This window comes from Procambarus clarkii, chromosome 43, assembly GCF_040958095.1.
Source record: "Procambarus clarkii isolate CNS0578487 chromosome 43, FALCON_Pclarkii_2.0, whole genome shotgun sequence".
Lineage (NCBI taxonomy): Eukaryota > Metazoa > Arthropoda > Malacostraca > Decapoda > Cambaridae > Procambarus > Procambarus clarkii.
In genome coordinates this window covers 25,221,909-25,235,623 of record NC_091192.1, presented here as the reverse complement: position 1 = coordinate 25,235,623, position 13,715 = coordinate 25,221,909, and the positions used below count along the sequence as shown (strand labels likewise).

Sequence of the window (13,715 nt, the reverse complement as noted above, 5' to 3'; positions counted from 1 at the left end):
CCAGTACTCATATAGTAATTACACAGTTCAGCATACCTTAGCCCAGGAGGGCGAAAGTCAGTCAATATGGGACATTCTACAATATAATGTTCAAGAGAGTACATGTTTTCTCTTTCACAAAGTTGACACATTGTGTACTCGACATTGGGGTTTTGAGAAAGCTGCCAGATACGTCTATATCCCAGGCGTATTCTGGCCACTATAACATCACATTGCCGGGTTCTTGTTCTATTAGTCCCATATGTGAATGTCTCCTCACGATATCTATCATAATATTTAATGCTACAACTTTCCGGTCTTTGTGAATTTGTTAAGTCGGTGAGATCTTCATTAGATATTTGTTTAAGTATTCTCTTTGTCACTGCTAATGAAACACCCATATCAATTTCTACCACTGGTTTTCTACAGGCTGTCTTTGCAAGCATATCAACAGTGTCATGCCTTGAGATGCCAACATGTGATAGTATCCATAGGAATTTAATTTCAAATCTGTTTTCTTTAGCAGCTAAAACATTCATTCGAATATCACTGACTATTTTCTGGGTGTCACTACTATGTGCGTTCAGTGCCAGGAGTGCACTCTGCGAGTCACAGTATATAAGTTCACTGCCTTTGTCTTTTAAAAATTCAGTGGCAAGGTATATGCCTGCAAGTTCGGTTTGAGTTGTACTTGCCCAGTCATTGACGCGCTTCATTGCTGTATGTACGAGAGAAGATTGTTCAAATATGTTACATGCACATCCGGTACATCGTCCACCTTCTTCTACAGAGCCGTCGGTATAGCACTGATAAACATCGTTACCCATACTCTGAGTACTCTCAGTGATGCTGCACAGTGTTAACTGTTGGGGGGGGGAGGGAGTGGGGGATGGTGGGGAGTACGAGGGGACGGGGGAGGGAGGGGGATGGTGGGGAGGACGAGGGGACGGGGAGGGAGGGATGGTGGGGAGGACGAGGGGACGGGGAAGGGGGGGGATGGTGGGGGGGACGGGGGAGGGGGAGGGATGGTGGGGAGGACGAGGGGACGGGGGAGGGTTGCCACAACAACCCTTCCCTGCAAGAGCATCGCGTGGCCGGGTACAGCTGTAATAATATAAACTTATTTTCATGAAAATAACATTTTTGGTTACAAAATGTCTTATATGGCTGCGTCTTCAGGGTCAGCCACACTTGACCGAGCTTGGCCTTAGACGGGGTAGGGGGCCAGGCGCATCTTGGCCGAGCCAGGCCTGGGCCATACCTGGAGAGGGTTTCAGGAGTTCTACTACTCCCCTAGCCCGGCCCGAGGCCAGGCTCGACTTGTGAGAGTTTGGTCCACCAGGCTGTTGCTTGGAGCGGCCCGCAGGCCCACATACCCACCACAGCCCGGTTGGTCCGGCACTCCTTGCAAGAACCTGTCCAAGTGGCCTAAGGTGGGGTTGGGGTGCTTGGGGGAGGCTGGGGTGCTTGGGGGAGGCTGGGGTTCTTGGGGGAGGCTGGGGTGCTTGGGGAGGCTGGGGGTTGGGCTGTGTGTGTGTGTGTGTGTGTGTGTGTGTGTGTGTGTGTGTGAGTGTGTGTGTGTGTGTGTGTGTGTGTGTGTGTGTGTGTGTGTGTGTGTGTGTGTGTGTGTGTGTGTGTGTGTGTGTGTGTGTGTGAGTGTGTGTGTGTGTGTGTGTGTGTCGCTTGAGCAAGACAAGGTCCGAGGAGAACAATGTCTCGACTTCAGTTGCATATATATTACTGACGTCATCACACATCACACCCCAACCCCCCCAAGCACCCCAGCCTCCCCCAGCACCCCAGCCTCCCCCAAGCACCCCAGCCTCCCCAAGCACCCCAGCCTCCCCAGCACCCCAGCCTCCCCCGAGCACCCCCAGCCTCCCCCAAGAACCCCAGCCTCCCCCAAGCACCCCAGCCTCCCCCAAGCACCCCAGCCTCCCCCAGCACCCCAGCCTCCCCCAAGCACCCCAGCCTCCCTAAGCACCCCAGCCTCCCCAGCACCCCAGCCTCCCCCAAGCACCCCCAGCCTCCCCCAAGAACCCCAGCCTCCCCCAAGCACCCCAGCCTCCCCCAAGAACCCCAGCCTTCCCCAAGCACCCCAGCCTCCCCCAAGCACCCCAGCCTCCCCCAAGAACCCCAGCCTCCCCCAAGCACCCCAGCCTCCGCCAAGCACCCCAGCCTCCGCCAAGCACCCCAGCCTCCCCCAAGAACCCCAGCCTCCCCCAAGCACCCCAGCCTCCCCCAAGCACCCCAGCCTCCCCCAATAACCCCAGCCTCCCCCAAGCACCCCAGCCTCCTCTAGCACCCCAGCCTCCCCCAAGCACCCCAGCCTCCCCCAATCACCCCAGCCTCCCCCAAGCACCCCAGCCTCCCCCAAGCACCCCAGCCTCCCCCAAGAACCCCAGCCTCCCCCAAGCACCCCAGCCTCCCCCAAGCACCCCAGCCTCCTCTAGCACCCCAGCCTCCCCCAAGCACCCCAGCCTCCCCCAAGCACCCCAGCCTCCCCCAAGAACCCCAGCCTCCCCCAAGCACCCCAGCCTCCCCCAAGCACCCCAGCTTCCCCCAATAACCCCAGCCTCCCCCAAGCACCCCAGCCTCCCCCAAGAACCCCAGCCTCCCCCCAAGAACCCCAGCCTCCCCCAAGAACCCCAGCCTCCCCCAAGCACCCCAGCCTCCCCCAAGCACCCCAGCCTCCCCCAAGAAACCCAGCCTCCCCCAAGCACTCCAGCCTCCCCCAAGCACCCCAGCCTCCCCCAAGAACCCCAGCCTCCCCCAAGCACCCCAGCCTCCTCTAGCATCCCAGCCTCCCCCAAGCACCCCAGCCTCCCCAAGCTCCCCAACCTAACCAAGCACCCCAGCCTCCCCCCAGCACCCCAGCCTCCCCAAGCACCCCAGCCTCCCCCAAGCACCCCAGCCTCCCCCAAGAACCCCAGCCTCCCCCAAGAACCCCAGCCTCCCCCAAGAACCCCAGCCTCCCCCAAGCACCCCAGCCTCCCCCAAGAACCCCAGCCTCCCCCAAGAACCCCAGCCTCCCCCAAGCACCCCAGCCTCCCCAAGCACCCCAGCCTCCCCCAAGCACCCCAGCCTCCCCAAGCACCCCAGCCTCCCCCAAGCACCCCAGCCTCCCCCAAGAACCCCAGCCTCCCCTAAGCACCCCAGCCTCCCCAAGAACCCCAAGAACCCCAGCCTCCCCTAAGCACCCCAGCCTCCCCTAAGCACCCCAGCCTCCCCAAGAACCCCAAGAACCCCAGCCTCCCCCAAGAACCCCAGCCTCCCCCAAGAACCCCAGCCTCCCCCAAGAACCCCAGCCTCCCCCAAGCATCCCAGCCTCCCCAAGAACCCCAGCCTCCCCCAAGAACCCCAGCCTCCCCCAAGAACCCCAGCCTCCCCCAAGCATCCCAGCCTCCCCAAGAACCCCAGCCTCCCCCAAGAACCCCAGTGACACGAAGTTGCGTTTTGGTTAATCCCTCTGGTGATTCCCTCTGGTGATTCCTTCTGGTGATTCCCTCTGGTGATTCCCTCTGGTGATTCCCTCTGGTGATTCCCTCTGGTGATTCCCTCTGGTGATTCCTTCTGGTGATTCCCTCTGGTGATTCCCTCTGGTGATTCCTACTGGTGATTCCCTCTGGTGATTCCCTCTGGTGATTCCCTCTGGTGATTCCCTCTGGTGATTCCTTCTGGTGATTCCTTCTGGTGATTCCCTCTGGTGATTCCCTCTGGTGATTCCTACTGGTGATTCCCTCTGGTGATTCCCTCTGGTGATTCCCTCTGGTGATTCCTTCTGGTGATTCCTTCTGGTGATTCCCTCTGGTGATTCCTACTGGTGATTCCTTCTGGTGATTCCTTCTGGTGATTCCTACTGGTGATTCCCTCTGGTGATTCCCTCTGGTGATTCCCTCTGGTGATTCCTTCTGGTGATTCCTACTGGTGATTCCTACTGGTGATTCCCTCTGGTGATTCCCTCTGGTGATTCCCTCTGGTGATTCCTTCTGGTGATTCCTTCTGGTGATTCCCTCTGGTGATTCCTTCTGGTGATTCCTTCTGGTGATTCCTACTGGTGATTCCTACTGGTGATTCCCTCTGGTGATTCCCTCTGGTGATTCCTTCTGGTGATTCCTTCTGGTGATTCCTACTGGTGATTCCCTCTGGTGATTCCCTCTGGTGATTCCCTCTGGTGATTCCCTCTGGTGATTCCTTCTGGTGATTCCCTCTGGTGATTCCCTCTGGTGATTCCTTCTGGTGATTCCCTCTGGTGATTCCCTCTGGTGATTCCTTCTGGTGATTCCCTCTGGTGATTCCCTCTGGTGATTCCCTCTGGTGATTCCTACCTGCTGCCAAGATGAGTTATAATTTTGCTACAAACGACCAAACGTTTCTGTTGATGCAAAGTGAATATCTGACATATGCAGAACATTAGTCACAATAACCACGGTGATCACAAGTAACCCACCACGGGCCGGTCTCGGGCCTCCAGACAAGTCCCTTAGTGGACTCGTTAGTGTCCCAGGTCGAATAGCTTTTATCATGTCGTGGCCAAGTGGGTGTGTTGTGGTGTTGACCACAGCATGCATCGTCCCCCCACACCGTTCCAACTCACGGGGATCGCCATAGACCGTGCTGCTTGGAACTTTTTGTTCCAGGTAGCGAATATTTAACAACAACTTTGTATTATATTATTATTTAAATTCATTGTTACTATTTCAATACACAGATAAATCCATTATTGTGATATATCAGTGTTAAGATGTGATTTGTGGTGTGTGTTGAAGTAGAGGTTCCAGGAGTAGGGAGCCCGGGTGCCAGGTGCGGTGGTGTGAACGTTGGTTAGGCCCCAGTGGGAGCCTCGGGAGTCTCCAGGGTGTTGTACCACAACAAGTTGCAGTTGTTTTGACCATGTTGTGGCGTTGTTGTTTAGAGCAGCGTGCGTCTGGGAACACCCAGCGTAGAGGTTCGAACCCTCATCACGGCTCCTGGGAGAGTTTCTTACTGTATCAATGTTAGTAATGTAATTCTTATATCACTTGTTGACCACTGACTTTCTACAACAGCGGGCAGCATGGGGTCAAGCATGGGGTCAACGATGGGGTCAAGCATGGGGTCAAGCATGGGGTCAACGATGGGGTCAAGTATTAGGTCAAGCATGGGTTCAAGCATGGGGTCAAGCATGGGGTCAAGCATGGGGTCAAACATGGGGTCAACGATGGGGTCAAGCATGGGGTTAAGCATGGGGTCAACGATGGGGTCAAGCATGGGGTCAAGCATGGGGTCAAGCATGGGGTCAACGATGGGGTCAAGCATGGGGTTAAGCATGGGGTCAACGATGGGGTCAAGCATGGGGTCAAGCATGGGGTCAAGCATGGGGTCAAGCATGGGGTCAAGTATTAGGTCAAGCATGGGGTCAAGCATGGGGTCCAGTAGGTGATCGAGCACGGGGTCAAGCATGGGATAAAGCACGGGTTCAAGCATAGGGTCAAGCATGGGGTCAAGCATGGGGTCAAGCATAGGGTCAAGCATGGGGTCAAGCATGGGGTCAAGCATGGGTTCAAGCATAGGGTCAAGCATGGGGTCAAGCATGGGGTCAAGCATAGGGTCAAGCATGGGGTCAAGCATGGGGTCAAGCATGGGGTCAAGCATGGGGGGTCAAGCATGGGTTCAAGCATGGGGTCAAGCATGGGGTCAAGCATGGGGTCAAGCATGGGTTCAAGCATAGGGTCAAGCATGGGGTCAAGCATGGGGTCAAGCATGGGGTCAAGCATGGGGTCAAGCATGGGGTCAAGCATGGGGTCAAGCATAGGGTCAAGCATGGGTTCAAGCATGGGGTCAAGCATGGGATAAAGCACGGGTTCAAGCATAGGGTCAAGCATGGGGTCAAGCATGGGGTCAAGCATAGGGTCAAGCATGGGGTCAAGCATGGGGTCAAGCATGGGGTCAAGCATGGGGTCAAGCATGGGATAAAGCACGGGTTCAAGCATAGGGTCAAGCATGGGGTCAAGCATGGGGTCAAGCATGGGGTCAAGCATAGGGTCAAGCATGGGGTCAAGCATGGGATAAAGCACGGGTTCAAGCATAGGGTCAAGCATGGGGTCAAGCATGGGGTCAAGCATGGGGTCAAGCATAGGGTCAAGCATGGGGTCAAGCATGGGGTCAAGCATGGGTTCAAGCATAGGGTCAAGCATGGGGTCAAGCATAGGGTCAAGCATGGGGTCAAGCATGGGGTCAAGCATGGGGTCAAGCATAGGGTCAAGCATGGGGTCAAGCATAGGGTCAAGCATGGGGTCAAGCATAGGGTCAAGCATGGGTTCAAGCATAGGGTCAAGCATGGGGTCAAGCATAGGGTCAAGCATGGGGTCAAGCATGGGTTCAAGCATAGGGTCAAGCATGGGGTCAAGCATAGGGTCAAGCATGGGGTCAAGCATAGGGTCAAGCATGGGTTCAAGCATAGGGTCAAGCATGGGGTCAAGCATAGGGTCAAGCATGGGGTCAAGCATGGGTTCAAGCATAGGGTCAAGCATAGGGTCAAGCATGGGGTCAAGCATGGGGTCAAGCATGGGGTCAAGCATGGGGTCAAGCATAGGGTCAAGCATGGGGTCAAGCATGGGTTCAAGCATAGGGTCAAGCATAGGGTCAAGCATGGGGTCAAGCATGGGGTCAAGCATAGGGTCAAGCATGGGTTCAAGCACGGGTTCAAGCATAGGGTCAAGCATGGGGTCAAGCATGGGGTTCAAGCATAGGGTCAAGCATGGGGTCAAGCATGGGGTCAAGCATGGGGTCAAGCATGGGGTTCAAGCATAGGGTCAAGCATGGGGTCAAGCATGGGGTCAAGCATGGGGTCAAGCATGGGGTTCAAGCATAGGGTCAAGCATGGGTTCAAGCACGGGTTCAAGCATAGGGTCAAGCATGGGGTCAAGCATGGGGTTCAAGCATAGGGTCAAGCATGGGGTCAAGCATGGGGTCAAGCATGGGGTCAAGCATGGGGTTCAAGCATAGGGTCAAGCATGGGGTCAAGCATGGGGTTCAAGCATAGGGTCAAGCATGGGGTCAAGCATGGGGTCAAGCATGGGGTCAAGCATGGGGTTCAAGCATAGGGTCAAGCATGGGGTCAAGCATGGGGTCAAGCATGGGGTCAAGCATGGAGTCAAGCATGGGGTCAACGATGGGGTCAAGCATGGGGTTAAGCATGGGGTTCAAGCATAGGGTCAAGCATGGGGTCAAGCATGGGGGGTCAAGCATGGGGTCAAGCATAGGGTCAAGCATGGGGTCAAGCATGGGGTTCAAGCATAGGGTCAAGCATGGGGTCAAGCATGGGGTCAAGCATGGGGTCAAGCATGGGGGGTCAAGCATGGGGTCAAGCATGGGGGTCAAGCATGGGGTCAAGCATAGGGTCAAGCATGGGGTCAAGCATGGGGGTCAAGCATGGGGTCAAGCATAGGGTCAAGCATGGGGTCAAGCATGGGGGTCAAGCATAGGGTCAAGCATGGGGTCAAGCATGGGGTTCAAGCATAGGGTCAAGCATGGGGTCAAGCATGGGGTCAAGCATGGGGTCAAGCATGGGGGGTCAAGCATGGGGTCAAGCATGGGGGTCAAGCATGGGGTCAAGCATGGGGGGTCAAGCATGGGGTCAAGCATGGGGTCAAGCATGGGGTCAAGCATGGGGTCAAGCATGGGGTCAAGCATGGGGTCAAGCATGGAGTCAAGCATGGGGGGTCAAGCATGGGGTCAAGCATGGGGTCAAGCATGGGGTCAAGCATGGAGTCAAGCATGGGGGGTCAAGCATGGGGTCAAGCATGGAGTCAAGCATGGGGGGTCAAGCATGGGGTCAAGCATGGGGGGTCAAGCATGGGGTCAAGCATGGGGGTCAAGCATGGGGTCAAGCATGGGGTCAAGCATGGGGTCAAGCATGGGGTCAAGCATGGGGTCAAGCATGGGGTCAAGCATGGAGTCAAGCATGGGGGTCAAGCATGGGGTCAAGCATGGGGTCAAGCATGGGGTCAAGCATGGAGTCAAGCATGGGGGGTCAAGCATGGGGTCAAGCATGGGGGGTCAAGCATGGGGTCAAGCATGGGGTCAAGCATGGGGTCAAGCATGGAGTCAAGCATGGGGTCAAGCATAGGGGTCAAGCATGGGGTCAATATCGGGTAATTCATTCAGTTGTCAGAGGGTGGAGGCCAGATGCTTAGGGCTAATCTCACTCAATATTTCACAGAAATTATTATTGGGAACAAACTCTAGCATAACAGAGTTATGGTTGGCGGCAGTCAAGGGAACATGCCGCACAGCACGATGCTAGAGGGACTACTGGCAACCTCCTGTCCACTTTGGGATCGGGTTGACCCTTCAAACTTTCTAAAAACTAACATTTAAAAACAATTAGTTTTCTTACCACCTGGAACACTATTATTATAACAAAATTCTACCTATCATACTTGGCTGTAACTAACTGTAATATGGGGTCATATTTATATATATAAATATATGGTATTGTAAACGTGATACATATTGGTAAATGAGATACATACTGGCACACATATCGACGTGATACTACTACATATTAGAGTGAAAGTGAGAGAATCGGCGAGAGAAAGAGAGTTAACGAGAGAGAGAGTGAAGACAGGACGCAGGGTAACAGCCTCATTACACGTTAAGATGTAAGTTTCGTCCTAACAACCCTCAGACCTTGACAACCACTCAGGAGAGTGCCGAACACTTCCTGTAAATCTTTACATAACATTCACAAATACACAAGAGTGGGGGTTTAAATTGCACTCTTAATGGAGAGCGAGCGAGAGAGTGAGAGTGGAGGAGAGAGAGAGACAGTGTGGTCCATGGTGGTAGGGGAGATGTGACACTTGAACACACAGTAACTCTCACACACACACACACTCTTGCAACACTACGTCAAGGTGAAGCTGAGGTGGTCAGATGTCCTGGTATGATGACCCTCTCTCTCTCTCTCTCCATGTGAGAGAGAGAGAGAGAGAGAGAGAGAGAGAGAGAGAGAGAGAGAGAGAGAGAGAGAGAGAGAGAGAGAGAGAGAGAGAGCGAGCTAGGCATGCCCAGTTTTCACTTTCTCTTAATGACATTTTCAAATATTATTTTCAATTATATTTTTCAGATCTAATGGCCGAGTTATGCTGATAATTAAGGTAAGAAGCAGTTTACTCTCTGTAAGACAAACCCAATTGTTGTTACTGTCGTTAATATTAGTAGTAGTTTACAGTACTGTTGGCTAAGTCAGACATCACTCATCATTAACCTCTGCATTTACGGCAAACATGACCTCACGTCCTTCTAGTTACCACCATAATTGTTTGGAATATAATCCTTATACCTAGTGAAATATACCTGCAGTATACCTCAGTGTAATATACCTGCAGTATACCCCGGTGTAATATACCTGCAGTATACCTCAGTATAATATACCTGCAGTGTGGGATATTCGCACTCAGTGTAGGAATATCAATTGTTAATCTGTGCATCAGAACATAGAACAGTGTAGGACTTAGCACTCCACCCTGGGGTGTACCCAACTCAAAGGGTGCACAGAGTTTACTTTTGACCCCCTTGATAGGACTGAGGCGGTTCTGTTACTCAGGTACCCCCTGAGCCATGTCAACAGTCTTCCCTTAACTCCAAAAGAAGCTAGTTGGTTTAAGATTATTTCCGTGTTGTATCAAAAACAGTTTGGAGATCAATAAATGCCGCCTGAGAACTTGGTTTCTCTCTAATAAAATACTCAGCAAAGCAAGTTTGTGTGCTTCTTCCAGGAAGGAAACCATACAGGTTAGGGGCAAGGTGGGGCTTGATTTGAAACTTTAGTCTGTCGAGTACTATCCTTTCAAGAACCTTACACATGCACGACGTCAGAGAGATGGGTCTGAATTTTTGTGAATTAGGCTTGGGTATGGGTATTATGAGTCCCTGTGTCCAGCGGTCAGGTTAAACACCCTACCTTAGACTTTGATTAAACAATTCTAGCAAATGGCTATTTGGCAGCTCAGCAAGTACTCTCATGGTGTTGTATGTGATGCCATCCTCTCCAGGAGAGGTAGCCTTACCTTTCTTGAGTGCATTTTTAATTTCAAAGGGGGTTATGCCATAGTTATCATCAGGCCCTATTTCACTACAGGCAATTTCAATATTGAAGTTACGATTTATTTTAGTACTAGCCAGATGGTGTTGTACATCTAGGGGCAGGCTGCTTATACTAGCAGTGCTTGCATATTGCTGAAGCAGCATGTCGGCATAGTCTACAGGTGAATGGTGATCAAGTTGACGACTGCTAGCACGAGAAATCTTTTTAATTTTATTCCACATTTGGGATGAGGATGTTGCATGATTGATGCCTTGCAGAAACTGTTCCCAGTGCTGGTTATACACCTGTTCTTTTCAGCTCGTCCTCCAAACATGGGGAGGTAAATGTAACAGCACAAGTAAGTGCAATTATTTACCATTCATAGCAGTCAGGAATTGTACTTATTTTCACTTAGTATAATTAGTATACACACTTAGTAAATAATTGAGGGGCTGGTCCCAAACCTGCACACAGAAATAACATCACATGAGACCAGAAGGCATGGCAGGATGTGCAGCGTACCCCCGTTGAAGAATAGAGGTGCAACAGGTACTCTGAGAGAGAACTATCAACATCAGAGGCCCGAGACTGTTCAACACACTTCCACTACACATAAGGGGCATAACTGACCGACCCCTCACAGTGTTCAAGAGAGAACTTGACAAACACCTCCAAAGGATACCTGATCAACCGGGTTGTGACTCATACGTCAGGCTGCGACCAGCCGCGTCGAACAGCCTGGTTGATCAGTCCAGCAACCAGGAGGCCTGGTCGACGACCGGGCCGCGGGGACGCTGAGCCCCGGAAGCACCTCAGGGTAACCTCAAGGTAACCTCATGGTAGTATTAAACCGTACTGTCAAATATATTGTGAATATTTGAGTTTACCTGAAAAGGTGAATAGAGAACCACGACCTAACCTAACCTTCTTAGTGTTTGAAGATGAGCATTTTATTGCTTCTTAATTACAGTTAGTACTTAAGCTATAGCTATATTGATATTACAGTTTTATAAAACTAATAAAACAAAACTAAAATATTTCAATAAATTGTAAAGTAACTCAGGATATATTCAAATTTTGTATAAAATCTCTATTGTTCAATAAAACTGAATAAAATTCCTGATATTTAAAACTTGTGTATAGCAAATTGAACTTGAAAAATTCATCCTAAAATTCTGAGTGTCTTTACAGAAAACGAGGAGAATAAATGGAGAGGTAAATGTAACAGCACAAGTGTAATTATGTAATATTGCTAACAGTCAGGTAATGAACTAATTACACTTAGTAATAAACCGTACTGTCAACCCGGAGGATGGGTTGCACCGTACTGTCAACCCGGAGGATGGGTTGCACCGTACTGTCAACCCGGAGGATGGGTTGCAGCCTTTAGCTCTCAAAAATCTCTGCTGGCCTTAAGAAATATGTTGAGGGTGTCAGTTGTTTTATGTGTTTTATACTGCTCAGCGAGGAATAGAACTCTGTCATGCAGGGGGCTTAAGGCGTGAGTCAGTGAACCACCTCTGTCCCTTCCTCACTGAACGAACGAACGAACGGCATTCAGAAACTTGTGTAAAGAATTATTCAGAACTTTGTATACCACATATGTCAGGCCAATCCTGGAGTATGCAGCCCCAGCATGGAGTCCATATCTAGTCAAGGATAAGACTAAACTGGAAAAGGTTCAAAGGTTTGCCACCAGACTAGTACCCGAGCTGAGAGGTATGAGCTACGAGGAGAGACTACGGGAATTAAACCTCACTTCGCTGGAAGACAGAAGAGTTAGGGGGGACATGATCACCACATTCAAGATTCTGAAGGGGATTGATAGGGTAGATAAAGACAGTCTATTTAACACAAGGGGAACACGCACAAGGGGACACAGGTGGAAACTGAGTGCCCAAATGAGCTACAGAGATATTAGAAAGAACTTTTTTAGTGTCTGAGTGGTTGACAAATGGAATGCATTAGGGGGTGATGTGGTGGAGGCTGACTCCATACACAGTTTCAAGTGTAGATATGATAGAGCCCGATAGGCTCAGGAATCTGTACACCTGTTGATTGACGGTTGAGAGGCGGGACCAAAGAGCCAGAGCTCAACCCCCGCAAACACAACTAGGTGAGTACAACTACGTGAGTACTGGTTTGGGTCTTGTGGATTTTACAACATTGTCATAAAAAGCGGTTACTTCAGTGACCAGCTCCTCATATAATGCATTGACGGCAGTAAAGCAGTAAGTGTTATACCATTCAGAAATGCCGAATTTCTGCATGTGTAAATTTTCAGGAATATATATTTTTTCAATACTTAGGGATTTGATGACCAGACCACACACTAGAAGTTGAAGGGACGACGACGTTTCGACTTGAGTATCGACTTCAGAATGGTCCAGGACGGACCGAAACGGCGTCGTCCCTTCAACTTCTAGTGTGTGGTCTGGTCAACATACTTCAGCCACGTTATTGTGACTCATCGCCTGCTTAGGGATTTGACATTATTGATGGTGTATAAACTGAATATAGCAAAATGATCACTAACTAATTCGTGAACAAGTGATCGTCTAACAGCATTATCGTTGAGACCGTGACCAATGAGGACCCAGCCTGCCACCCATGAGGTGTGTGACGTTACACGAGTCAAAGTTCAATACGGACATGTTATTGTCTCTTAAATATTTCACCAAAAAACTACCATTTATTAGCTTTAGTGTCACCCAGGCTAGTGTGTCTAGCATTAACATCACCCATGACAAGGAATTGAGAGCTGCTGGTGATTTTTGGGAGAGAAGCTTCCACCATTTGATCACACCTTATATATACATTAACTAAGTTAATAAACCCGGTGGTCGCTGTAGCAATCTGAAACTGCTGATAATATGAGTCGTCACTTTTGTGGTTTTTAACATGTTTACACACTAGGTTACTTTTAACATACGTCAAGATACCGACATCATGGGAACCAACATTTGAGAAAGCTACATAACCTGGGAGTTTGGGTGGCGTTTTATTTTTTGTGTTTGCAGTGTATGGTTCCTGCAGGCACAATACATCACTGTTGTTGGCACCAGCGTACATCATTAGTGCTTGTAGTGTATGGTTCCTGCAGGCACAGTACATCAATGTTGTTGGCACCAGCGTACATCATTAGTGCTTGTAGTGTATGGTTCCTGCAGGCACAATACATCAATGTTGTTGGCACCAGCGTACATCATTAGTGCTTGTGGTGTATGGTTCCTGCAGGCACAGTACATCACTGTTGTTGGCACCAGTGTACATCATTAGTGCTTGTAGTGTATGGTTCCTGCAGGCACAGTACATCACTGTTGTTGGCACCAGTGTACATCATTAGTGCTTGTAGTGTATGGTTCCTGCAGGCACAGTACATCACTGTTGTTGGCACCAGTGTACATCATTAGTGCTTGTAGTGTATGGTTCCTGCAGGCACAGTACATCAATGTTGTTGGCACCAGTGTACATCATTAGTGCTTGTGGTGTATGGTTCCTGCAAGCACAGTACATCACTGTTGTTGGCACCAGTGTACATCAGTAGTGCTTGTAGTGTATGGTTCCTGCAGGCACAGTACATCACTGTTGTTGGCACCAGTGTACATCATTAGTGCTTGTAGTGTATGGTTCCTGCAGGCACAGTACATCACTGTTGTTGGCA

General features: G+C 50.6%; 1 long non-coding RNA gene across 1 annotated transcript in view; it reads left to right on the top strand.

The window, feature by feature from the left end:
* Positions 1-13,715, top strand: part of LOC138350012 (uncharacterized) — a 157,914-nt gene that overhangs the window by 19,987 nt on the left and 124,212 nt on the right. The window contains exon 2 of the long non-coding RNA XR_011221985.1: positions 9,092-9,122. This is a non-coding gene — a long non-coding RNA (uncharacterized lncRNA). The remainder of the gene's footprint in view (positions 1-9,091; positions 9,123-13,715) is intronic.